Source organism: Protopterus annectens, chromosome 10.part0 (assembly GCF_019279795.1).
Source record: "Protopterus annectens isolate FY-2018-M chromosome 10.part0, PAN1.0, whole genome shotgun sequence".
Lineage (NCBI taxonomy): Eukaryota > Metazoa > Chordata > Ceratodontiformes > Protopteridae > Protopterus > Protopterus annectens.
In genome coordinates this window covers 911,493,022-911,520,521 of record NC_056744.1, presented here as the reverse complement: position 1 = coordinate 911,520,521, position 27,500 = coordinate 911,493,022, and positions in this window count along the sequence as shown.

The following is a 27,500-nucleotide window of genomic DNA, read 5'->3' as shown; positions in this document are numbered from 1 at the left end:
CCCCCATTGCCATACTGTACATGTCTGGGGAAGTTCTGCATGCAACATGTAACCTGGAACACACCTCGCCCTAAACACTGTGTGGTGTTTGCAGTGAAAGTCACACAGTTCAGTAGCTCTGCATACCTAGGTAGGGGTCTAGTCCCAGTGTTGCCAAGTAAGAGTGTGCGTGTATGTGGATGGGTCTACATCAGGTTGCTGATTATACATGTCCCAGCGGGTCACCTGTCCATGTGGCACAGGCAATAACTGTTATACAAACCTGTGACATGTGTCCAACTGTACCCCGGATATGTCACAGCCATGGTGTCACAGCAGTGCCATACCCCTTGTGGAATATGACTGCAGACCATCCTCCTGCTGACACATGTACACCTACAACACAAATGGATAACATTATGGAAACCACAATCACCTAGTGTTACTAACAGCTATAATGCATCATTGCTGGATGGCTACATTACCTGACTTGTATGCATTAAACATTACTCCTGACAACACATTACACTGCAGTACATTGGTACACTGTAGTACAGTCACCATGTGCATCAGAACCATATTAGCCTGTCCCTGCATCAATGTTATGGATGACAGGGAGGTGACACAGGTATCATCATATGCACAGGGTGTGTTGTTGGTTTGCTAGAGGCCGAGGCTGGTCATACATTTGACACCATGTGTGTGGGTGAGGGGTGTAATTATTTGAACTGGTCATGGTGATGTGGTGTGTGTAGGTATGGGTTTGCCCTAGGTGTATTCGTATAGTGTGTGAGTATGCATGCACACAGTTCTGCTATGTGGCTGCCCTATACAGGTGTTTTTTGGACAGCTGCAGACCATACCTGACAGAGTGTGTAGTTCACTGCCTCCGAACACGGACATGGGGACTGTGTCTGCCAGGGGTTCCACGGTCACATCCAGGTACAGGTCTCGATGTGCTACTCTCCCCTGATGATGACAGATGTCTGCTGGAAACAGGTCCAATCTGGGACTAGCCAGGACCACGTGCTCGTGGCCTGCTGTGGTGTGGTGTGGAGAGTGCAGTGCTGGGGCTGGTACTGCCACTACGGGAGCACCTTGGTGTCCTAACACATCCATGTTGACCGCTAGCTGTTGGTGTTGCTAGCCTACATCCACACAGCCGTCACTGCACTTCTACCACATGTTCAAGCACAGACGTATCACGATCGATGAGGCCTACCATCTCACCAAACTGTCTGCCCATGACCTCCGTATGAGCATTAAGGGCACCAGACAGTTCATGGACGTTGTCGCTTGCAGATGTGAGAGCAGCCCTCTGCAGCCTCAGGCCCTGTCTGGTGTACAGTTCCATACGTGCCTGCACCACAATGACAGCCTGAAACATGTGCCTGGTGGTACTGGTTGTGGCACTTCTGCCAGGGGCACGATGACCAGCGACCCTACCATGAGCACCCTGGTACATCTGCCTATGTGGTGCCCTGCCGTACATCCAGCTATGCCTGCTGTGATCATACACAATAGGCATGGATACCACACTCTCCTGTGCACTGCCACCAACCGCCAACTGTCCCTCTGCTATGGCCACTGGTGACGGGGTATGTATAGGCACTGAAACTGTGTTTGGGTGGCTAAGAGGGGGATGTCAAATGATGATGCAGTTTCGGCCCCTAACAACCCCACCTGTGCCTCAACAGTACTATCATCACCGTATGAACAACTCCACAATCACACATGTGAATACATGGACACCCACACAAAAACACACACATGCACACACACACATCCTACATGCATCAACCTCCCTCCACTCCACCAGATTGAACCTACAGACAAAATAACCACCCACCCACACACAAGCACACACACATACAGGTGAGGTTGCACAAAGATAGTACACACAGTCCTCCCATTACCCATCTGTCAACATGCATAACATATGGTACACAACAGCATGCAGTGCCCCTTCCCCTGGAAAACACTGCACCCATGTACACAGTATTGCTGTGCATCTGTTCTGCACCCTGCCAAGTACTGTGCACCACACCTCACAGGTTTACAACCCATTGCTGAATGTGTAGTACTGTGTCAGTTATGTCTGCTCTAATGCTCACAGCCCCTATATTTTTCAGTGCCACATACCTGGGATGATATGTGGACAGATGTCATTTGTGAATGCCTGATGTCTGATTTACAGATCTCAACATCAGCGGACAATGTATGACCAATCCAATACTATTACACTGACAACCGTCAGACCATACCATGGCAATGGTGAGTGTACACACCCTTATTGATATGACGCACCCTTCCTTGATCTGCCATGGGACCACATCACCACCTATATTAACAGTACATGAGCCTGATATGTGACATATGTTCTGTACATTCACATGCAGTGTCTATGAAATGTTTTAGGTGTTCGGATGCTGACCATGATGCATACACTCCGTGTGTGCATATGTGTGCATGCCCTTATCTTGATGGTTTGTTGCACCTATTGTTATGTGTACTACAACAGTCACTATTCCTGGCAGGGGTATACTAGCATGGGCCATCTGCATTTGCCAGTGTATGGTCGGTCTGCCTCACACATGTCCCCCAACTCTGCATGATTGCAAGGTCTACTCATGTGCACATCCCTTGGTGTTCACACACTACCGTCACTATTGTTGTGGGGCTAGGGTTACATCTGCCACAATTCCTGAACCTGACTGTGTGCAGATTCAGCCATTCTTAGCATCCTTAGGATCCCTACTGCAGTGCACTGGTGTGTCATGCTGACACACCCTCCTCACCTTCAGCCTTTTTGCAGATGCTTGACAAGTATAGCCTACACATGTGTGTCAGTTTGCAGTGTCCCATACACTGAACACCACATGTTACAGCCTAGTCCTAGCTAATAATGTGGACCACAGTAATTTGTTATGCCATAGTGTAGATCTGTAACAGTTGCCATTGTAATACTGGTATATACACTGTTGTTGCACTGTATAAGGGTGATGTTTCACACATGTCCCAACTGTAGACAATGTGTCCCACCATTATGTTAATCCCTGTGGACACATTTTGCAATGACAGGATGTTAGTTATCTTGCAGGTGTCTGATATACCCTTCCAATACCCCATCATGGTCACCACTGTGATGCGGTGCATTTAATAGCAACAATACGTGAACATGTACAGCTTGCATTATGGGTAGGTGTGTTAGATGTGTGCATGGCATATACCATAGCCATTACATGCCTGGTGTATCGGCAAGCATCAACATAAACCATACTCACCAGCTACAGGCTGCTGCCTTGGTGGTATACCAGAGGGACCTACATAAGAGTGTGAGAGATGCGATGTCAGTGGCCACAGCTGTGGCATTGCTACAGGGTGGGTGCAGCATCACAGTACGTCAACAGTACAAGTCCAGAATGCTACCACTTATGCACATCTGTTTATTACTACTATGCAGCAACAAACTATATTTACATGTCAGATATGCATGCTGTACCTGTACAGATGCAGATGCAACAGTGGTCTACTGATGTGCCCTGTGGCCTTACTTGCATGCTCCTCAGCTGGTGTGTGTGTGGGTAGCACCCACCTCCACAATAGTGTCTGTCAGTTGTTGGGTGTGCAGAAGGGCAGGTGCCATGAGGCTGGTGAGGAGCTCCCCAACATATGTCGGGGGATGGATGGCATGACCCCCCCCTGTTACGAGGTGATCACCCCGGACTGCAGCAGCACGCCAATGGGCATTGCGAAGCAGGTCAGAACAATGATGCTGAACCTGCTCATAACTGCAGTTATGCAGGCAGACATCATTGACCCTGTGGATTATATTGTTCTACAAGGTGGTCTGCTCCTGCTGCTCATGGGTGGCCCTGCCAAACAGGACAGGGTAGTGCTGGATAAGGTAGTTCAGCACAACCTCATTTTCTGCTGCTGAATATGGAGGTAGGCAGCCATGGGACATCTAGCCTGAAAGACATAAAGATGGAAACAGGTCTGAGCAACTCATACAGCAAGGTCACCATAGTTCTTAATACACATCTCTGTCACCCCCCACCATATCAGCGACAACAAACTGTTCACACAACTCAATAGGTATGGCTACAGCTTACCTACCAGTGCGACATATATTGCATTGTACCACACTTTGTGCTATGTGCTTCTAGCCATGTTCCCTGTGTGGACACTATCATTGCTGGCCTGTTACAGACTATTTCATCTGCATGCCATTGTCAGGGCCACTATGGTTCCATATATGCATGTGGTATGCTTGATATGTGATTGTTGCAGATCTGACATTCTGTTATTGGGGATATCTATGCATACTGTTGGACATGTTCTGGGATTGTGTAGACTATTACTACCCACATATGTTCTATAACAGTGACACAATAGCATGTTTAAGGAATAGCTGCTAGCACATCCACCTCTCCAACCTCATCTGGCCATCTTACCAGGTGACATCACATGTGGGACCCACCCAGGGGCCTTCTCATCTACTTGTCCAGCACTATCTTCATGTGGAACCACCTCAGGGGATGTTGCCCCCCCAGGGGCACACACAGACATGATTCTGTCACCCGAGGTAAGGTCCACGGTCTGTTCCATAGGGGGTTCCACAGACACTTGTGGGATGTGCTGCATCACCTTGAGGCACCCAGTACACATTCACAGGGTCCACATGCTCCTTCTACTCAGCCACCAGGCCAGGCACCTTCAGGGCTGTGGATTGCTGTTGTAAGTAGCAATGAGTGGGAGGCCTGTTCCCATTGTTTCCATATGGGGACCCATGGGGCTTCCACATCACAGACCAAACACACCATCCAGGGTATTTACCCAACCCTGTAGGCTGTCCTCTGTATCAACCAACCTGGACCACCTCCACAAATATACCTGCCATCCTTCCCCATATTCCCATTCCCTACTTCACAGACAAGGGCAATGTGGTCCCAACAAGGGGTTCACATGTGACACACCCATCCATGTTGCACACACTTACAGCTGTATATATCTGTGTGTATTGCTATGTGTGCTGTTCCCTCACACATAGCATGCATCACTGTGGTGGTAATATAGGGGACATGTATTTACATACATATATATGTGTGTGTGTGCATTTGTTTATATATAGACATACACACACACACACACACATGTGTGTGTGTGTGTGTGTGTGTGTGTGTGTGTGTGTGTGTGTGTATGTGTGTGTGTGTGTGTGTAGATGTGTTTAGATATCTATTATGTTGTATATATGTTGTATATATGTGTTTATATATATATATATATATATATATATATATATATATATATATAGACATATAGGTATCTGTATATTTGTAGACATACATGTAGATATATATGTATGTGTGTGTATATATATATATATATATATATATATATATATATATATATATATATATATATATATATATATATATATATGTGTGTGTGTGTGTGTGTGTGTGTGTGTGTGTGTGTGTGTGTGTGTGTGTACACATATACATACCTATATGTGAGGTAAATTCAGACATCAGGTCTACAATCTCTAACTCTCCTTCCTGCACAGCTGCACTATTCTGCCTTGCTACAACACAGACAGGTGCCACATATGGACTCAGCGTAACATTAGGGGGGGTGCATATATAGAGCCAGATTGCAGGTAAGCCTATTACACACCTATGGCATTTCAGCATGCTGCAATACATGTTAACCTGAGTGTCCTGCAAGTGTTGGGCTCTGGAGCCCACGTGTCCTTCATTATGGCATTACTTCTACCCCCAGCTATTGGGCACAGTAATATACATCCTTTACATTACACAACACACACTATATTGGCTTACATCTTGTCAGTCAGTGCTACTGTTACACTGTTGACTGGTATGGCCAACTACCCAAAGGGACAGACTCTAATGCCCATAGCAGTTGTTCAGCTGAAGATCATTACAACAGCAACACCTGATGCCACATATATATCATTCCAAATAATCTACTCCAGTATTATGGACCAAGTACTACAGTCAATTACATGCATATATGCTTCACATACCTGTTGTGGGGATGAGGTCTAAAGTGGATAGAGTCCTTGTAGGAGGTTTTCTTTCTCTTTCTTTCTCTCTCTCCATCTCTCTCTCTCTCTCTCTCTCTCTCTCTCTCTCTCTCTCTCCAGCAAATGGATTGAGCTGCTTGTAATAGATTGCAACATGGCTTTTGTGGGTGATGCACATGATCAGGTGATGGCCTCTGCAGCAATCAGTGTCTTCCACTTGCTACCTGCATGCAGCATGCTGTATAGTACTTTCAATTACCACTGTCATGGCAACCCACTACTATAAATCCCTACATCATGTGGGCATGGCCACTTTACCTTTCCAGTATGGTGGACATCCTTCCTGTGTGGGCAGCAGTGTTACAGACAGCAGGTAGCAATACCCTTACAAGAGAACTTGCACACTCAGGCCAGCTACATATTTGTATGAGGTTCCAGAACTACAGAGTGTGAGTATTGTTGTTGTATGCATTGTATAGCACCAGTGTTACAGGGTCTGTGCGTACATACTAGTTTAACATGGACTGCAGTCTGTCTGCATAGCTCTCAACTGTGTGCCTATCCACTTGATGGCCAGAGGTGTTTGTGTTATGTTTTTCCTGTCCACCACACAGGTGTTGTGTCAGATATATCACTGGCTTGTGTGTGTTGAGTGCTATCTGTACATGGCTACATCCATTTGTGTTTCTGACTTCATATTTCTGACTAAGGGTATGTTGCAGACTATCCTGTAACACCAACAACTTGCTTAGTGTATGACATACTATTTCACATATGGGCCTGTGTTCCAGCCTATGTCCTCCACCTACATACCAGGCTTTGTCCATATGACATGCTGTCAGGGGTTATGTAGTGGCCTGTGAGTATGTCATGCTGCCATTCCTGCCATCATTCCACTGCTGTTGTGGCCCCCACACATATTGTGGGGTTGGGTCCATATATGTGTGGGCTTCATCTGTACAATATATGTGTTCCCTTATGCAGTCCAGAGGCCAGTGTATGTAGCAGTGGTATATGGCCCTGTATGTCAGTCTATGGGGAAGGTTGCACCATAACTAACCTAGGCTGTTACAACATGTGAGGGTTATCAGGGGTAAGTTGTCTTAAGGTATCTGGATGTACATTACCATACAATTCACCTTGGGTAAATGCAGGCCTACTGCTTCCTGCCGTACAGACTGTTCTGTTTGTCAGTGTGATTGTGATGGTTGCAGTTATGCCTTGTTATGTAACAGATACATCCCATTATGTCAGCTGAGGTCTTTACCCCTAGGGATTGTGTACAGAGTGTAGATAGAGGCTGCTGGACTATACATCTGCATTACTTAATGTTGATTGATTGTTATCCTGTGGCCCAGTCTGTCTTTACTGTTGTACTACTTGAAGGCCTTGTCCTGGTCAGTAACATATGTAATGCTTTCCAGAATACTATATTAATTTATCTGTTTGAGAGTTGCATTAGTCTGTTTATATGTACTTCAGAGTCTAAACAACTGTATGACGTGGCATATACAACGATAATAGTACACAGATAAAGCTTTCTCATGCATGCAAACCTGTGTGTGGTTTTATATCCTTTGACCTCTCTGTGGGTATATGTTGCGCGCAACAATTGTCTTTTGTATGGGTGACTCATACAGTGTCCAGTTGGTAAGTGGCAACTGTAGGCATACTGGCTGTCCCGTATGGTGTGCACCCTCTAAATATTTATCTTCCTATACATATAAGTTCATAGGTTCATAGGTAGGTACCAGACTATCTGCCCAAAGGCATTTAAAAGCCTAGCCAGAATGTGTTGGCTTTCGCCACCCACTTAGATTAGTTGCCTGTGCCTCTGTCCAGCAGAGCCACTGAAGTGATCCCAGGGATAAACTTTCTGTTTCCCATCCACTCATCAAGGTTTCTTTTGAAGAGTGTTAGCGAGGAGCTCTGTCTAATGTAGATTGGAATCTTGTTCCAAAGCATGGGAAGTCTCTGGGATGGAAATTTATCCTTCCAGCATGTCCTATTTATTGTTCATAGGTTCATATGTTCATCGGTTTATACTAGGCTATCTGCCCTAGGGCATTTATAAGCCTAGCCAGAGTGTGTTTGGCTTTCTCCACCCCTTGGAATGAGTATACTGTGTCCATTTTAAGGTTTAGTTTACTGTACCTCTGTCTAGCAGTGACACAGAAGTGACCCCCGGGGTAAACCTACGATCTCCCATCCACTCATCAGGATTTCTCTTGAAGAGAGTCAGTGAGAGGCTCTACCTAACATGGACTGGGATTTTATTCCAGAGTGAAGGGAGCCTCTGGGTTATGAATCTGTCCCTCCAGCATGTCCTATTTATTTCTGTGCTGAGGTTCAAATCTCTCGCTCATGTAGCTCTGGTGGATTTGGATTTTCTGAGGTGGAGCATGTCCATTAATTCCAGGTTGGACATGGCCTTGTACGTCAGGCATAGATCGCCTCTGAGTAGGTGGTATGCTACTGAGTAGAGCTGGAGTTTCTTTAGCCGGGCAGCATATGGCATATGTATGAATTCCTTGATCCTCTTGGTGAGTTACTTTTGGGGTCTTTCCAATTGCTGCAGGTGTCAGGTAAGGTACATCCCAAATGTGGCATTGTACTCAATTATGGGCCTGATGAGGGAAGAGTAAAGGGGCACAATGACCTCTCCCAATCTAGATGTGAATCCCTTCATGATAAGGTGGGCAATATAGAAGGTCTTTCTAACCACTTTGGCAATGTGAGTGTCAAACGAGAGGTTACTGTCAACTTGGGTCCCTAGGTCCCTAATTACTTCTTCCGTACTTAATGGATTACCACCTATGTCGTAATTTGTGGGCACTTTGTTTTTCCCCAAAGGGTATGACTATACACTTGTTGGTGTTTAGTTTAAGGCCATGGCTCTGGCACCAGTTTTATGTTTCTATAAGACCCTTTTGAAGGATGCTTGTGTCCGCTGGAGAATCAATTATGGTGCCCAGTTTGCAGTCATCTGCGAACTTGGTCAGCCACAATCCTCCAATGTTAGCCTGTACCTCATAAAAATAAATACCGAACAAGAGAGGTCCCAGGAACGAGCCCTGTGTGATGCCACTTGTGACTGGTTTAGAGTCTGACATGGCTCCAGCAGTTCTGACCTTGTGGGTTCTGTCCTTGAGCCAGTTTGCAACCCATCTTATGACATAGGGGTTTATATTTAAGCTGGAGAGCTTGTCTATGATGCCCGAGTGGGGTATTGTGTCGAAGGCTTTTGCAAGGTCAAGGTAGGCTGTGTGAACTACCTTACCCTCATCAATGGCCTTGGTGACTGTTTCAAAGAAGTCGACCAGGTTCAAGAGGCAGGATATGCCCTTAATAAAGCCGAATTGGGTAGGATCCAGTGTCTGTAGGTCCCCAATGTCTTTGTTTATGAGTTCCATAATGATCCTCTCCATAGCTTTGCAGACCAGGCTCATCAAGCTTATGGGGCGGTAGTTTCCAGGGTCCATAGAAGCACCTCCTTTGTGGAGTGGGACCACTGTTGCTGAACGCCATTCTTTGGGTACATATCCTGTAGTAAGGCTGAGATTAAACTGCTGCCTTATGTGTGGGTTTAGCTCTTCTTGGAGTTCATGTAACACGCAACCTGGGACACCGTCTGGTCCCATTGATGCTGTGTTTTGTTGTGGTGAGGTTTAGATCCCTAGAGCATGTGGCTCAAGGCAATAAGGTTTTCTTTAGGTGGAGCATGTCCATCAATTCTGGGTTGGACATGGCCTTGTATGTCAGGCAGAGATCACCTCTGAGTAGGCAGTATGCAACTGAGTACAGCTGGAGTTTCTTCAGTCGAGCTGCGTAGGGCATCTGTTTGAGGTCAGTCATCCTCTTGGTGAGTTACTTCTGTGGTCTTTCCAACTGTTGCAGGTGTCTTGTAAGGTACATCCCAAATGAGGTGCTGTACTCTATGATGGGTCTGATGAGTGATGAGTGATGAGTAGAGGGGCACAATGACCTCTTTTAATCTGGATGCGAACCCTTTTGTGATTAGGTGGGCCACGTAGAAGGATTTTCTAACCACTTTGGCAATGTGATTATCAAAGATGAGATTGCTATCTACTTGGGTCTCCAGATCCCTTATTACATCTTCTGTATTTAGGGGACTACCACCTATGTGGTAGTTTGTGGGTACTTTGTTTTTTCCAAAGAGGATGACTATGCACTTTTTGGCATTTAGTTTGAGGCCATGATTTTGACACCAGGTATCTGTCTCAGTGAGACCCTTTTGGAGTATGTCTGTGCCAGCTGGAGAGTCAATTATAGCCTGTAGTTTGCAGTTGTCTGCAAACTTGGTCAGCCCTAGTCCTCCTGTGCTTGCCTGTACCTCTGAGAAGTATATGCCGAACAGGAGGGGTCCTAGGATTGAGCCCTGGAGAATGCCACTTGTAACCAGTTTAGAGTTGGACCTAGCTCCCGCAACTCTCACCATGTGGGCTCTGTCCATGAGTCAGTTGGCAACCCATCTGGTGTCAAAGGCCTTTGCAAGGTCTAGGTAGGCTGTGTGTACCACCTTTCCCTCGTCAATAGCCTTGGTAGCTGTCTCAAAGAAGTCCACCATGTTTAGGAGGCATGATCTGCCCTTAACAAAGCCGAACTGGGTAGGGTCCAGTGTTTGGAGGTTCCCAATGTCTCTGTTAATGAGTTCCATGATGATGCACTCCATAGCCTTGCAGACCAAGCTAGTCAGGCTTATAGGGTGAGAGTTTCTGGGGTCTGTTGTGGCTCCACCTTTATGGAGTGGAATAACCGTTGCTGTGTGCCACTCTCTGGGTATGTAGCCTGTGGAGAGGCTGAGTTTGAACAGTGTGTTTATGTGAGGGGTTAGTTCGTCTTTGAGCCCATGTAGGACGCAGCCTGGGTCACCGGCTGGTCTCATTGATGCTGTGTTTTAGGCTTCGGAGGGGGCTTTTTTAACCTGTCTGTGATTTCAGGGACTCTACATTCTTCTGGTATGGTTATTGTCCCTTTTGGGGGTGAGAGGGGGGTGAAGTTTGTGCCGAATCTGTCTGCCAGGATGTTGGCGATATCGGTCAGTTCAGTAAATTTTGTGTCATTCTGCACTAACTCCTAGCAGATCTTAGCATTGCCACTTAGATTCTTGACATAGCTAAAGAATGCCTTGTGGTTATTTTTGGAGTCCTTGGCAATTTTTCTTTCGAAGCTCACCTTGGATGATTTTATGAGGGATTGTAGTTTCTTGCTGATACTGACCAGGAATGTCTTCCCTTCATGGGATTTTAATCTTTTCTGTACTAGTTTTCTCCTTCTATTGTATAGCTGGTGTATGGCAGGAGTCCACCAGACTGGTTTCCTTTTCTTGGAGGAGTGAGTCTTGGTTTTGCTTGGGATGGCAAGATCCATGCATTCTTGTAGGTGCCCATAGAATGCATTAGTAAAGGATTTTGCAGCTTGGACAACGTTATCCTTCAGCATGGGGGCTTTGAAACTTTCTACCTCAGTTTTAAGTAACGTGAAGTTTGCTTTTGAAAAGTTTTTCATGGCAGTTTCCTTGTCCGGGGGTGGGGGCGGAATGTGGATATCCAAAGTGATTTGTTTATGGTCAGATTAACCAGCGAGGGGTTGACCTCCAGTGTGAAACACTGGTCACCCATGTTGGTAATGACCAGGTCCAATATGTTGACATCTCTGGTGGGAGTGTTGACCAGTTGAACCAGGGCATTTGAGTTTATAAATTCTAGGAAATGTTGGGCAAGGGAGTTAGTACTTGAGTAGTTCTCCCACTTAATGTTTGGGTAATTTAAATCACCCAATATATGGGTGTTTATGTTTCCCACTGTTTCCAGAAATGCGGAATGGGGGTCCTGGGACATGGTGGGTGATCTGTAGCAAGCTACAATTTGAATTGCAGTTTTGACCATTGTTAGTTGCACGTGGATGATCGCTGAAGCATCGTGCTCTGCCACTAACCTGGAGGTGTGGGTATCCTTGATGAATATGGATATGCCTCTGCCTTTTGTATTTCAGTTTGGGTTCTGTGGCTGAAATGTATGGTATGAGTTGTAGCCTGGTAGTGCTGGGGTACTCTCTGGAGCCTTAAACCAGGTTTCTGTTATTGCACATATATCAATTTTCTCCATACTGAGGAGTGCCTCGAGTGCGTGCATTTTGAGGTTTAGACTTCTTGCATTGAGTAGCATTACCCTCAGTTTTTTGTTACTTATGCTATTTATGGTGGTGGGTTTGTCTTTTGAGCCTTGCCTAAAAAGTCACTATGGGGGTGGCAAGAGCTTTGGCCAGTATTCGAAAGCCTAATGGTGACAGGTGCAAGCCATCTCTAGTGAAGCAGCGTGACTTGTTGAGCATATCATCCCAGGTGGACAGACACTGGATCCCCTTTGAATGACACCAGAAACTAAGCCAATTGTTGAAATCAAGAATTTTGTCTTTATACCATGGTATCATTCTTGGTGAGGGCAGGATGCTACTCAGGGTCAGGGTCCTACCTACCTAGGCTATGTGATCAGAAAGCTCTTCCATGTCTTTTTTCATGTAGTCCAGGGAGGTAGGTCTCAGGTCATTCATGCCAACATGGACAATGACAGAGTCATATTTGTATTTGTTCTGGAGTGACCTGAGTGCTTGTGTTATGTAGTTGATCCTGGCACCCGACAGGCAGCTAACAGTAACCTTCTCCTTATTCAGCCTAGTGAGTGGGACATCAGTGTGTGACTATAGAGTCACCTATTACTAGTAGGTTGGGTATGTTATTTTGCTTTAAGGGCTGTGATTGCATGGCACACTGGTTTTGTGAAGTATGTGTTTCATGGTTTGTGTTGGGGGGTGGAGGTTGCTTGAATGTTTGCTTTGGAGGTCTCAGTTGCTTTTGCAGATTTTTATTTAGAGCCTCTGAGTATGTTTTCATGTATTTATGCGTGTTTTTTGCTGGTGCTGGTTTAATGGGTCTATGTGAGACTGGTGGTGTGATGCAAGTATTTCCCTTCTCCTCTTGACTGTCTGATCCAGTCTTGGGTTGAGAGAGCTTAGCCTCCAGTTTGGCTGTATAATTGCATCTCTCGCATGTATTAGTGTTTGGTGGTAGGAGGAGAGGGTTGTCTGTGTACATGAGGCAGTTGTACCATTGCCTCAAAATGCCCAGATTCACCAGTTGGACTGGAGAGTACACTTGAAACTGCCCTTTGGACATGCCTGGATAGGTACAATGAAGTGTTTTACTGGATGGCTGGTAAGGTCGAATAGAGAGCCTTGTCCTTCTGTACAGTACAGAAGGGTCTATTGCTAGGGTTTATAAGTGCTTGGTATGAGTTTTGAGTCTGTGTGTGTGTGTATGTGCAGTTACATAAATATATTAATATATATATATATATATATATATATATATATATATATATATATATATACATATAGATATATATATATATATATATATATATATATATATATATATATATATAAATACACGTGTGTGTGTGTATCTGCATATATGTGTATGTGTATATGTATCTTAGGAATGTTTATTGCTTCCACATTGTACATTCCCTATGGTAGCCAAACTATACTGCATGATATGTTATTGATACCAGCCTGACATCATGCAGGTGGGATGGATTACTGTTAACATCTTGTGCCCATGTTGTCTCAGGTCCTGGTTATGGGACTTGCAACAGTCGGTATTGTATTGCAGGGCAGACCTGTTTGGCTGTGAGTGGGGATATCAATACATACAAGACATGTGTTGCTTGGGCCCCCTTACCCCCATTAACGGTGCCTGTGGTCATATATGTATTTCTTATGTTCTCTTTTATATCTATAGATATACATATACATATATATATATATATATATATATATATATATATATATATATATATATATATATATATATATATAATTGAATGGTGCCTTTATACATACCTTTTCTGCAACATCGACTGAGGTGGAAGAAATTGTTATGAAACATTGGCCTATTTTAAGTTTGAATGACGACATTAAGGGCTATCTCCCTGCACACCCCCAATTTGTTAGGAGGAGGGGCACTAACCTTAAAGAACTATTGGACAGAGTGTACAATGTTCAAAAAATAGGGGGTAGGTCAAAAATGGGTACATACAAGTGTGGTACTTGCCATCAATGCAGTTACATGATTAACCAAGGGGTAGTATTTATTCCATTTAGAAAATTTAAATTTAAAGCCTCCAATTATTTTAATTGTGGGACAAAAGGTGTGGTATACATGGGAGTATGCATGACCTGTATGAGCTTTTATATTGGGAAGTCAGAGAGGCAATTGAAAAGGAGGGTTTACAAACGCATGTATGATGTTACTAAGACTTACAGAAAGTATTTATGATATAAGCAGATGCAAACTGTATGACATCAGATGTGGTTTATTTGGCTACTTGTCAATCCTGCCCGTCATTCTACGTAGGCAAGACTAATCACCCCTTAAGAGATAGGATGAGGGAGCATATCTATCATATGAAGAGAGGTACATTGCACAATGCTCTAGCCAAACATATTACATTAAACAACAATGAACATTATTTTTTATTTAAGGTGCTAGAAGTTATTTCTCCTAATGTAAGGGGAGGTGATATCAGAACCTATACAGAAAGTAAGGAAATGCAATGGATTATCTCATTAAGGGCTGACAAAGGTTTTGGCCTGAATGAGAGAGCCTCTATAAGACCAAAACTAAAACAACGTATAAATGTCAAATGAATTGTTATACACTGATTATATACAGATGTATTTACTTTTTAATTTATACATAGTTTTGTGTTTCTTAATACAGTTCAGTTAGTCACAATATTCTGATCAATATGCTTGTAATTTGATGCCTAGCCATTATTTATCTTTCAGCAATGCATTTTATGAAGCTTTTATATATTCATTTTTTTTCTATCATTTTAAACATCACCTATATCTTTAAAAATGATGGGCAGTACCTTGTTTGCTAATTAACCATGAGTATGAGTCATCATCTGCAGGTATATAAGCATGCAACTAACACTTGGATTTTTGTATGGATCTGATGAAGCTACTTGCGAAAGCGCTTATCCTGTCTTATATTTTTGTATTAAAAGTGGAGATTTTAATTAATTTTTGCATCGTTTGACTTCCTCACTGTTGCTCAGTTCCTGGCTTTATTTATTGATTTTAACTTTTTTCTGTGAACCTGAGCGTTTACCTGTCCCATTGGATTTACTTTGCTACATTATTATTCTTTTTCACTTCCATGGGCAGGAGTGAGTTTTTATAGTGATTTTATACTTGATACACTCATGGCGAATAACGAACTGGATTATAACCCAAGAAGTGATGACTGTGGCATTCCAAGAGGTGAAGACCGTGGTAATGATGCCTTACAGTTAAGGTTTCAACAGCATTTGAAAGGAGCGACTAGTTCTTCCTGGTTTTTCGAGAGTGAGTCAGTCACTGATGATGTTACTGGAGCGACTGTCGATTCAGACAAACTACACATGCTCCTTGAGGGTATTGAGAAAAGCTTTATGAAGTTAAAGCGTCTCCAAACACAGAGGATGCATTTTCAATTCTGTTTAGAAAAGAACATAATTCCACGTGGTTTGCGTGTTTTTACAATGCCAAGTCAGGGCAGAGATTATCCTGAATTGCTGGCACAGTGGCAGCGACTGAATATAGAGGTAAGTCGCAAATACTTACAGCTTCTTATAGACTTCTTCCTTCCGGAGGAAGCAAAAATAATAGACAATATTAACATGCAACAACAGACCTTGTTTAATGACTTTCCAATGGTACAGTCATCATTTGATAATCTGTTGGACAGTGTCTCTGCTTTTGAGAGCAAACTTTTGCAACAGAAATGACATAAAGTCACCAGGGATATCACCGATTTTAAGCAAGGCCATGTCTTTATGTGGCCGAGGCATGTCCAAGGACAAAATGAAATGGTACAATGACCAGCTAATCACAATAACAATGATAATAACTTTTTAAATAAGCAATCTGATTTGGAAAATGTAAGTCATAGAAATGTTACAATGAATGAAACGCATATAGAAAAGTGTATGAGAAGTGACATTTCTGGCTCTAAATACAATGATAAAGCCTGTAGCAACAATGACGCTCCTAATTTAAGCATTACTGACATGGGTACTGCTAGTAAAACCAGGAGCGTTGTTACTAGTGATTCACGTGGAATTGACTCCACTGTGGACAATCATAATGACACTGTAGATGTCATACATATTGTCCAGCCCAGCATGGGTTCTGATACGAACTTATACCCAGAAGTACATATTGTTAAAAATAAACCTACTTTTACTGACACTAATGGGGAGGTTGTTGTCAGACCTAGAGATGCCAACATGAATAGGTCTTTCACTAATGCTATGTCTTTTCCCTTACCTGTTCGAATGGAGAAAGGCCCGCCAAGAGGACGCTCACTAAGCAGAGGGAGACAGAAGAGGAAACTCTCAGAAGAGTTTGCAACACAAAAAAACTCTCAAAAAAATATGGACCAACAAGCGTTAGTCTATAATCTATCTGATATTATACTCACCTCTGAGGACATTCAGTTTCTGAGTAAAGGCCTGAACTTTATTCCTAAAAATCAGAGTAGATTAGTTGATACTATTGTTGATTTAAGAATCTTTTGTAGAAATGTCACGCTAAAGCTTCTTTACAAGGATAGTAATGCACAAAAAACCAAAGTCAAGCAAAGAATAATCCACGACCTTGAAGAAAGGAACCGGAACTCTGCTAAAGTCCACAAGGCTGTATTTTTATTTCTGAAGTATTCCAAAAGTCACAGATAAAATCACACAAGCGCTTTCGCTCAGGCAATCCTGAGCTTTATCAAGTGAAAACAAATTGCAGTGTGCAGTAACCTCCATTAAATAGCCTGGCAATTATACAATTAATTAACTAGTACTAAGGTGTGGTGCTTTAGAGTTGGGTGTAAAAAAAAGTTAGTCATTATATCAACTCAAAAAATGAAATGTTTGCAATAACATATGCACTTAAATAAAATGACTAACCATAAAAACATTTTAAAATGCCAGTTTCCTAGGTTTTAGAACATAAAAGTCTGAAGTCTGATTGGGGTTGTAGATTGTTAAAGAATATGCTTAAAGATGTGTTTAGATTGTCAGTGAATTGTTAAAAAATTTTTTTTCATTATTACTTTACACTGATAAAAACATGCAATAAAATATGCGTGAGATATTTTTAATGCCCATCCATATAACATTTCATATAGAATTTGATTTATTAGTCGGAATCCTAAAACCGTGGATGTTCAATAATTTAATATGCTGTGTGGGGATGCTGTGGTATGAAGGGGGTCAAGTGTGAGAGTTATAACCTAGCCCTCCTAAGCTTGAGGACCAGTTTAATGCTGATCATCCCATTCAGACCTGGTGGCTTCCCTGCATTCAGTCTCAACTGCCATAATAGTTCACGGTAGCCCAAGGTGGATTCCCAGTCACCACCTCTTGCATCTGGCTCAACCTGTTCCAGAACTAGAAACTGGATTTTGGGTTCTGGGCAGGAGAGTGAGTGTTTGTAGAAGGCGTTGGTTTCCTTCTTCCTGGTCATGTCATAAAGATGCTCGTAGATACGTTTTCTTAATTCCCTCTCAGTTTTGCCCACATAGAAACTTTGACAGTTGGTGCACATCCCCAAGTATACGACCCTCTAGAGGCACAGGTGTAAAATCCAGTGGGGTGTATCTTGTAGTTCCTAGACGGGAGGTATGGTGCTGTTTCTTTGGATATGGCATGACATTGGGCACAGGCACCACATTTGAATGTGCCCAGCCTTGGTTGTTTTACCTTCATCTTTTTCTTTGATTTCTTTCAAATAATTCCTTTAAATTAGCCCCTCTTTTACGAACAAAACTGGGTTTAGGTGGTATGTAGTCCTTTAGTTCTTCAAAGAGGGTTAAAACCGCCAGTGATGTAAGATTGTTTCTTCCAATTCATAGGAATTTGATGAGTATGTGTGTGCAAAACTGTTAGTGTGAACAGTATCCTTGTTTTGTGTATTGTTGGTCACTGGTACAAACCCCTAGTATTGGTTTGTAGAGGGAATGTCATGCAGATTTTACCTCTGCTGCTAGAGTTAGAAATAGTTCCAGAGGGTAACCTCTCTCCAAGAAAAGGTTTTTCAAAATTCCACCTCAGAATCAAAATCTTTCTCCGACTGCATATTCTACTTGCTCTGATGAGCTGCCCTTGATGATCCCCTCTTTGATATGGTGGGTGGGCACTTTCGAAGAGTAGCAAGGAGTTAGAAAATGTTGCCTTGCGATGTAGTTTGGAATGGAAAGTTTTCTGATTGTAGTCCTTGTAAAGAGTAATGTCCATATAATGAAGTTCGTGCTGATCCACTGTGTGTGTGAATTGTAGGAAATTCGTTGTTGAATTGATGTGTGTAAGGAATTCAGATAGGTTCCCTTCAGAGCCAGACCATAAAATACAGATGTCATCCAAATAACGTCTGTAGAACAGAATGTGATCTTTCCATGGGGGTATTAAAACGAATGTATGCTCCCACATGTGCAATACTACATTTGCGTAGAAGGATGCACAAGATGCCCCCATGGCAACCTTGCGTTGCGGTATAATTCACCATTAAAAAGATGAAGTTGTTGGACAAAACCATCTCCATCATTTCGTAAGCAAGTTGGACATTTTGTTACTAAGGGTTGTCTTCTGGCCTAGAAATTGGGCAAACCATTCCAAACCTTTTGATGAGGGATGCTGGAAAACAGATCTTTGATGTCCACTGTGACCATTAAGGTGTCTGGGGAGTAGCAAGAGGTGGGAATGTCCCGGAGGAAGTGCCAAGAATCCTTGCAGACGTGGGACAATAAAGACGTGTATTCTTTGGTCATGTAATCAATAAATTTTCCCAGGGCTCAGTCACTCCACCTGCTCCTGATACAATCGGCCGGAATTGTAGTGGATTTATTCCTTTGTGGGTTTTAGGTATCCCAAAGATGACTGGTATTCTGGGCTTTTCCACATGTAAGTAGTTGTAGACCTTTTCATTGATGGCCTGTTGTAATAGAAGGTCACTAAGATAGTACTTAATCTCAGCAAAGGCTATATTGATCTCGTTTCGTGAAACCGTCCTCGTATTGTTCGTCATTCTGCAACATAGTGTGCATGTGGGCTTCGTAGTCCTCTGAGAACATAAGGACAATTCCCTCCTTTATCAGGTTTCATGACCCTGATTTTTCTTCATGCAAGTGTTCAATAAAATTCATTTCTTGTTCAGAAAAGTTTGGATGAAGTAGAATTTCTTGATTATTATATACTTTCCTGAAGTCATTCTCCACTAACTTTTCAAAAAAGAGGATTATTGGGTGTAGTGGGGGGTTAAAGAAACTTGTACGCGTTGGGCCTGCTGCATTAAGTGTTTGCCCTTTAAAAATCAAATTTAAGTTTAAAGCTCTGGTAAACATTTTTAAATCTATCAAAGCTTGTGTTAAATTCATGGGTTTAGTTGGGACAAAATGTAGCCCTCGGGTGAAAATATCAAAAGCATTTGTAGGAAGGTTCATGTCCGTGTAATTGTATATGGCAAAGTTGTTTCTCCTTAAAATAGTGCAGTTACCATCAATATTAGTAGGGTTTTGATTGTGTAAACCCAGATTTGGGGCTTGGTCAGTTATAGGATCATCGAGGGATGTTAGGGTAGTTGGTGTATGGTGGTTTGTTAGTGAACAAAATTCCAAGACCTCGGTGCCTGTCTTTGTCTCTGTCCCCAAACCCCGGTCTGGCCGGGGTTCTGTTGAAAATCCTGGTTGTTAGTACCCCTTCTGTTCTTCTCTGCTAGCCTTTCACTTCTTCTAAGGGGTTCCTCTTGTCTGTCATATGTGTCACTAGCCCTATCTGTGTTTGTGGTGTTGTTTTTGGAAGAAGTTTTATTGTAACCATTGGGGCTAGGGTAGGCAAGGCCATCCCTGTATTCGATGAGATCACGTTCTAATTTTCTTAGTTTTCTGTTAAGAATCTTATCACAAAAAACATCAACATTATCAAAAACCTTGTCATAGTTTGGTTTAAAAGCACTAAAATTAGTACTAGATGTTAACTCATTGTTTAAAGTGTCTAGCTCATTCATTAATGTTTGTGCTTTCAGTTCATATTCCCTACCATTACATGCAACATTTCCAATCCAGCTTTATCAAAAATCTCACACAAGTTAAAATAATAATCAGTACCATACTGGACATTGTTTGGAAATTTAAAAGCGTAGCCCTTTCGGGACACGTTTTACTCTCAGACATTCATTCAAGTAGTCTATCTCTAGCTGTGTACTCCTTAAGGAGTATAATTTGTCCTGAACAAGTCCATGCTCTGATCAAAGTTAGAGAAATTGTTAGAATTGTTACTACCTTTAGAAAAGGTGAAGCGTTGTCCAGCCCATTTTGTAAAGTTTACATCCTTGTTTCTATGTTTCAAAGCAGGATTACTAGTTCCATTGGTCCCTAGTTGTACGTTAGTTTCAGGAGCTCTGGTAGCTTCATGGCGGCAGTAAAGTTGTTTCTTTTGGATCCGCGCCAGACATGTCCGTGGAGGATATAATGGAGCTTGTACCCTCTTCCGGTCCGCAATTACGGTAATCCAAAGTTATTTTGTAGTGCTTGCTGCTGGTTGCAAGCTAGCCCTGGTGAAGCAGCCGTAGTGGGTTTCAGCAAGTTAGTGAGCTCCTTGAGTGCAACCAGTACTTGGTTGAACTCCGCTCTGCTCACCGGAAGATCGCTTTGTAGTGTTTTTCAGCATTTCAGGAGTTTCTCCTGGGTTAAAGGTTTCTTCTCCGTTGGCCATGGCAGACAAGATCAAGTGAAGTAATGCACAAAAAACCAAAGACAAGCAAAGAATAATCCACGACCTTGAAGAAAGGAACCGAACTCTGCTAAAGTCCACAAGGCTGTATTTTTATTTCTGAAGTATTCCAAAAGTCACAGATAAAATCACAAGCGCTTTCGCTCAGGCAATCCTGAGCTTTATCAAGTGAAAACAAATTGCAGTGTGCAGTAACCTCCATTAAATAGCCTGGCAATTATACAATTAATTAACTAGTACTAAGGTGTGGTGCTTTAGAGTTGGGTGTAAAAAAAAGTTAGTCATTATATCAACTCAAAAAATGAAATGTTTGCAATAACATATGCACTTAAATAAAAATGACTAACCATAAAAAACATTTTAAAATGCCAGTTTCCTAGGTTTTAGAACATAAAAGTCTGAAGTCTGATTGGGGTTGTAGATTGTTAAAGAATATGCTTAAAGATGTGTTTAGATTGTCAGTGAATTGTTAAAAAATTTTTTTCATTATTACTTTACACTGATAAAAACATGCAATAAAATATGCGTGAGATATTTTTAATGCCCATCCATATAACATTTCATATAGAATTTGATTTATTAGTCGGAATCCTATAACCGTGGATGTTCAATAATTTAATATGCTGTGTGGGGATGCTGTGGTATGAAGGGGGTCAAGTGTGAGAGTTATAACCTAGCCCTCCTAAGCTTGAGGACCGGTTTAATGCTGATCATCCCATTCAGACCTGGTGGCTTCCTGCATTCAGTCTCAACTGCCATAATAGTTCACGGTAGCCCAAGGTGGATTCCCAGTCACCACCTCTTGCATCTGGCTCAACCTGTTCCAGAACTAGAAACTGGATTTTGGGTTCTGGGCAGGAGAGTGAGTGTTTGTAGAAGGCGTTGGTTTCCTTCTTCCTGGTCATGTCATAAAGATGCTCGTAGATACGTTTTCTTAATTCCCTCTCAGTTTTTCCCACATAGAAACTTTGACAGTTGGTGCACATCCCCAAGTATACGACCCCTCTAGAGGCACAGGTGTAAAATCCAGTGGGGTGTATCTTGTAGTTCCTAGACGGGAGGTATGGTGCTGTTTCTTTGGATATGGCATGACATTGGGCACAGGCACCACATTTGAATGTGCCCAGCCTAGGTTGTTTTACCTTCATCTTTTTTCTTTGATTTCTTTCAAATAATTCCTTTAAATTAGCCCCTCTTTTACGAACAAAACTGGGTTTAGGTGGTATGTAGTCCTTTAGTTCTTCAAAGAGGGTTAAAACCGCCAGTGATGTAAGATTGTTTCTTCCAATTCATAGGAATTTGATGAGTATGTGTGTGCAAAACTGTTAGTGTGAACAGTATCCTTGTTTTGTGTATTGTTGGTCACTGGTACAAACCCCCCCCTAGTATTGGTTTGTAGAGGGAATGTCGTGCAGATTTTACCTCTGCTGCTAGAGTTAGAAATAGTTCCAGAGGGTAACCTCTCTCCAAGAAAAGGTTTTTCAAAAATTCCACCTCAGAATCAAAATCTTTCTCCGTACTGCATATTCTACTTGCTCTGATGAGCTGCCCCTTAATGATCCCCCTCTTTTGATATGGTGGGTGGGCACTTTCGAAGAGTAGCAAGGAGTTAGAAAATGTTGCCTTGCGATGTAGTTTGGAATGGAAAGTTTTCTGATTGTAGTCCTTGTAAAGAGTAATGTCCAGATAATGAAGTTCGTGCTGATCCACTGTGTGTGTGAATTGTAGGAAATTCGTTGTTGAATTGATGTGTGTAAGGAATTCAGATAGGTTCCCTTCAGAGCCAGACCATAAAATACAGATGTCATCCAAATAACGTCTGTAGAACAGAATGTGATCTTTCCATGGGGGTATTAAACGAATGTATGCTCCCACATGTGCAATACTACATTTGCGTAGAAGGATGCACAAGATGCCCCATGGCAACCCCTTGCGTGCCGGTATAATTCACCATTAAAAAGATGAAGTTGTTGGACAAAACCATCTCCATCATTTCGTAAGCAAGTTGGACATTTTGTTACTAAGGGTTGTCTTCTGGCCTAGAAATTGGGCAAACCATTCCAAACCTTTTTGATGAGGGATGCTGGAAAACAGATATTTGATGTCCACTGTGACCATTAAGGTGTCTGGGGAGTAGCAAGAGGTGGGAATGTCCCGGAGGAAGTGCCAAGAATCCTTGCAGATGTGGGACAATAAAGACGTGTATTCTTTGGTCATGTAATCAATAAATGTTCCCAGGGGCTCAGTCACTCCACCTGCTCCTGATACAATCGGCCGGAATTGTAGTGGATTTATTCCTTTGTGGGTTTTAGGTATCCCAAAGATGACTGGTATTCTGGGCTTTTCCACATGTAAGTAGTTGTAGACCTTTTCATTGATGGCCTGTTGTAATAGAAGGTCACTAAGATAGTACTTAATCTCAGCAAAGGCTATATTGATCTCATTCGCGGAAACCGTCGTATTGTTGGTCATTCTGCAACATAGTGTGCATGTGGGCTTCGTAGTCCTCTGAGAACATAAGGACAATTCCCCCTCCTTTATCAGGTTTCATGACCCTGATTTTTTCTTCATGCAAGTGTTCAATAAAATTCATTTCTTGTTCAGAAAAGTTTGGATGAAGTAGAATTTCTTGATTATTATATACTTTCCTGAAGTCATTCTCCACTAACTTTTCAAAAAAGAGGATTATTGGGTGTAGTGGGGGGTTAAAGAAACTTGTACGCGTTGGGCCTGCTGCATTAAGTGTTTGCCCTTTAAAAATCAAATTTAAGTTTAAAGCTCTGGTAAACATTTTTAAATCTATCAAAGCTTGTGTTAAATTCATGGGTTTAGTTGGGACAAAATGTAGCCCTCGGGTGAAAATATCAAAAGCATTTGTAGGAAAGTTCATGTCCGTGTAATTGTATATGGCAAAGTTGTTTCTCCTTAAAATAGTGCAGTTACCATCAATATCAGTAGGGTTTTGATTGTGTAAACCCAGATTTGGGGCTTGGTCAGTTATAGGATCATCCAGGGATGTTAGGGTAGTTGGTGTATGGTGGTTTGTTAGTGAACAAAATTCCAAGACCTCGGTGCCTGTCTTTGTCTCTGTCCCCAAACCCCGGTCTGGCCGGGGTTCTGTTGAAAATCCTGGTTGTTAGTACCCCTTCTGTTCTTTTCTGCTAGCCTTTCACTTCTTCTAAGGGGTTCCTCTTGTCTGTCATATGTGTCACTAGCCCTATCTGTGTTTGTGGTGTTTTTGGAAGAAGTTTTATTGTAACCATTGGGGCTAGGGTAGGCAAGGCCATCCCTGTATTCGATGAGATCACGTTCTAATTTTCTTAGTTTTCTGTTAAGAATCTTATCACAAAAAACATCAACATTATCAAAAACCTTGTCATAGTTTGGTTTAAAAGCACTAAAATTAGTACTAGATGTTAACTCATTGTTTGAAGTGTCTAGCTCATTCATTAATGTTTGTGCTTTCAGTTCATATTCCCCTACCATTACATGCAACATTTCCAATCCAGCTTTATCAAAAATCTCACACAAGTTAAAATAATAATCAGTACCATACTGGACATTGTTTGAAATTTAAAAGCGTAGCCCTTCGGGACACGTTTTTACTCTCAGACATTCATTCAAGTAGTCTATCTCTAGCTGTGTACTCCTTAAGGAGTATAATTTGTCCTTGAACAAGTCCATGCTCTGATCAAAGTTAGAGAAATTGTTAGAATTGTTACTTCCTTTAGAAAAGGTGAAGCGTTGTCCAGCCCATTTTGTAAAGTTTACATCCTTGTTTCTATGTTTCAAAGCAGGATTACTAGTTCCATTGGTCCCTAGTTGTACGTTAGTTTCAGGAGCTCTGGTAGCTTCATGGCGACAGTAAAGTTGTTTCTTTTGGATCCGCCAGACATGTCCGTGGAGGATATAATGGAGCTTGTACCCTCTTCCGGGTCCGCAATTACCGGTAATCCAAAGTTATTTTGTAGTGCTTGCTGCTGGTTGCAAGCTAGCCCTGGTGAAGCAGCCGTAGTGGGTTTCAGCAAGTTAATGAGCTCCTTGAGTGCAACCAGTACTTGGTTGAACTCCGCTCTGCTCACCGGAAGATCGTTTGTAGTGTTTTTCAGCATTTCAGGAGTTTCTCCTGGGTTAAAGGTTTCTTCTCCGTTGGCCATGGCAGACAAGATCAAGTGAAGTAATGCACAAAAAACCAAAGACAAGCAAAGAATAATCCACGACCTTGAAGAAAGGAACCGGAACTCTGCTAAAGTCCACAAGGCTGCATTTTTATTTCTGAAGTATTCCAAAAGTCACAGATAAAATCACACAAGCGCTTTCGCTCAGGCAATCCTAAGCTTTATCAAGTGAAAACAAATTGCAGTGTGCAGTAACCTCCATTAAATAGCCTGGCAATTATACAATTAATTAACTAGTACTAAGGTGTGGTGCTTTAGAGTTGGGTGTAAAAAAAAAAAAGTTAGTCATTATATCAACTCAAAAAATGAAATGTTTGCAATAACATATGCACTTAAATAAAAATGACTAACCATAAAAAACATTTTAAAATGCCAGTTTCCTAGGTTTTAGAACATAAAAGTCTGAAGTCTGATTGGGGTTGTAGATTGTTAAAGAATATGCTTAAAGATGTGTTTAGATTGTCAGTGAATTGTTAAAAAATTTTTTTCATTATTACTTTACACTGATAAAAACATGCAATAAAATATGCGTGAGATATTTTTAATGCCCATCCATATAACATTTCATATAGAATTTGATTTATTAGTCGGAATCCTATAACCGTGGATGTTCAATAATTTAATATGCTGTGTGGGGATGCTGTGGTATGAGGTGCCTGTGAAATGTGGTGCCTGTGCCCAATGTCATGCCATATCCAAAGAAACAGCACCATACCTCCCATCTAGGAACTACAAGATACACCCCACTGGATTTTACACCTGTGCCTCTAGAGGGGTCGTATACTTGGGGATGTGCACCAACTGTCAAAGTTTCTATGTGGGAAAAACTGAGAGGGAATTAAGAAAACGTATCTACGAGCATCTTTATGACATGACCAGGAAGAAGGAAACCAACGCCTTCTACAAACACTCACTCTCCTGCCCAGAACCCAAAATCCAGTTTCTAGTTCTGGAACAGGTTGAGCCAGATGCAAGAGGTGGTGACTGGGAATCCACCTTGGGCTACCGTGAACTATTATGGCAGTTGAGACTGAATGCAGGGAAGCCACCAGGTCTGAATGGGATGATCAGCATTAAACCGGTCCTCAAGCTTAGGAGGGCTAGGTTATAACTCTCACACTTGACCCCCTTCATACCACAGCATCCCCACACAGCATATTAAATTATTGAACATCCACGGTTTTAGGATTCCGACTAATAAATCAAATTCTATATGAAATGTTATATGGATGGGCATTAAAATATCTCACGCATATTTTATTGCATGTTTTTATCAGTGTAAAGTAATAATGAAAAAAAATTTTTAACAATTCACTGACAATCTAAACACATCTTTAAGCATATTCTTTAACAATCTACAACCCCAATCAGACTTCAGACTTTTATGTTCTGAAACCTAGGAAACTGGCATTTTAAAATGTTTTTTATGGTTAGTCATTTTTATTTAAGTGCATATGTTATTGCAAACATTTCATTTTTTGAGTTGATATAATGACTAACTTTTTTTTTTACACCCAACTCTAAAGCACCACACCTTAGTACTAGTTAATTAATTGTATAATTGCCAGGCTATTTAATGGAGGTTACTGCACACTGCAATTTGTTTTCACTTGATAAAGCTCAGGATTGCCTGAGCGAAAGCGCTTGTGTGATTTTATCTGTGACTTTTGGAATACTTCAGAAATAAAAATACAGCCTTGTGGACTTTAGCAGAGTTCCGGTTCCTTTCTTCAAGGTCGTGGATTATTCTTTTCTTTACAAGGATACTAACACTAGTGCTACACAGGATAATAAATTTGTTTTTAAGAATTTGAGTGATTTTACACTGTTACACCACCCCCTTCTGGAAGCCTATCTTAAATTAACAGAAGATGAATTGTACAATTATTATGGTGGTAGAGACACTAGACAAATATTTAAAACCAGAGATAATCTCTCATATAAAGAAAGGCTTTGTTTGAATAAACTACAGAATGACTCTAGCATCATTATTAGACCTGCCGATAAGGGCGGTAAAATAGTCATTCTAAACATGTCTGACTACACTAACAGCATGACCACTATGCTGCAAGATAATTTCTATGAAACTGTCTCTCTAGAAAGTGTACATATAGTGACCAATCATGTGAAACAATCTCTGCATGATATTTTCAAAAGTAAACTAATAGACAAGAACCTCTATGAATATTTGAACATTCTACATCCAGTCATTCTGACTATCAATGGCTTGCCCAAAATACATAAAGACCCTTATGATCCACCGGTGAGACCTATAGTCTCAGGTCGTGGTTGGCTAACTGAACACCTCTCTGTATTTATTGAAAAGCATTTGAAACAAGTTTTATCTGATAGTATCACAGTATTAAAAGACTAGGCAATTTCTTATTGACCTTTATGAATGCATTAAGCATCTTGGTACAACTACTGGCTATTTATTTGTCACCT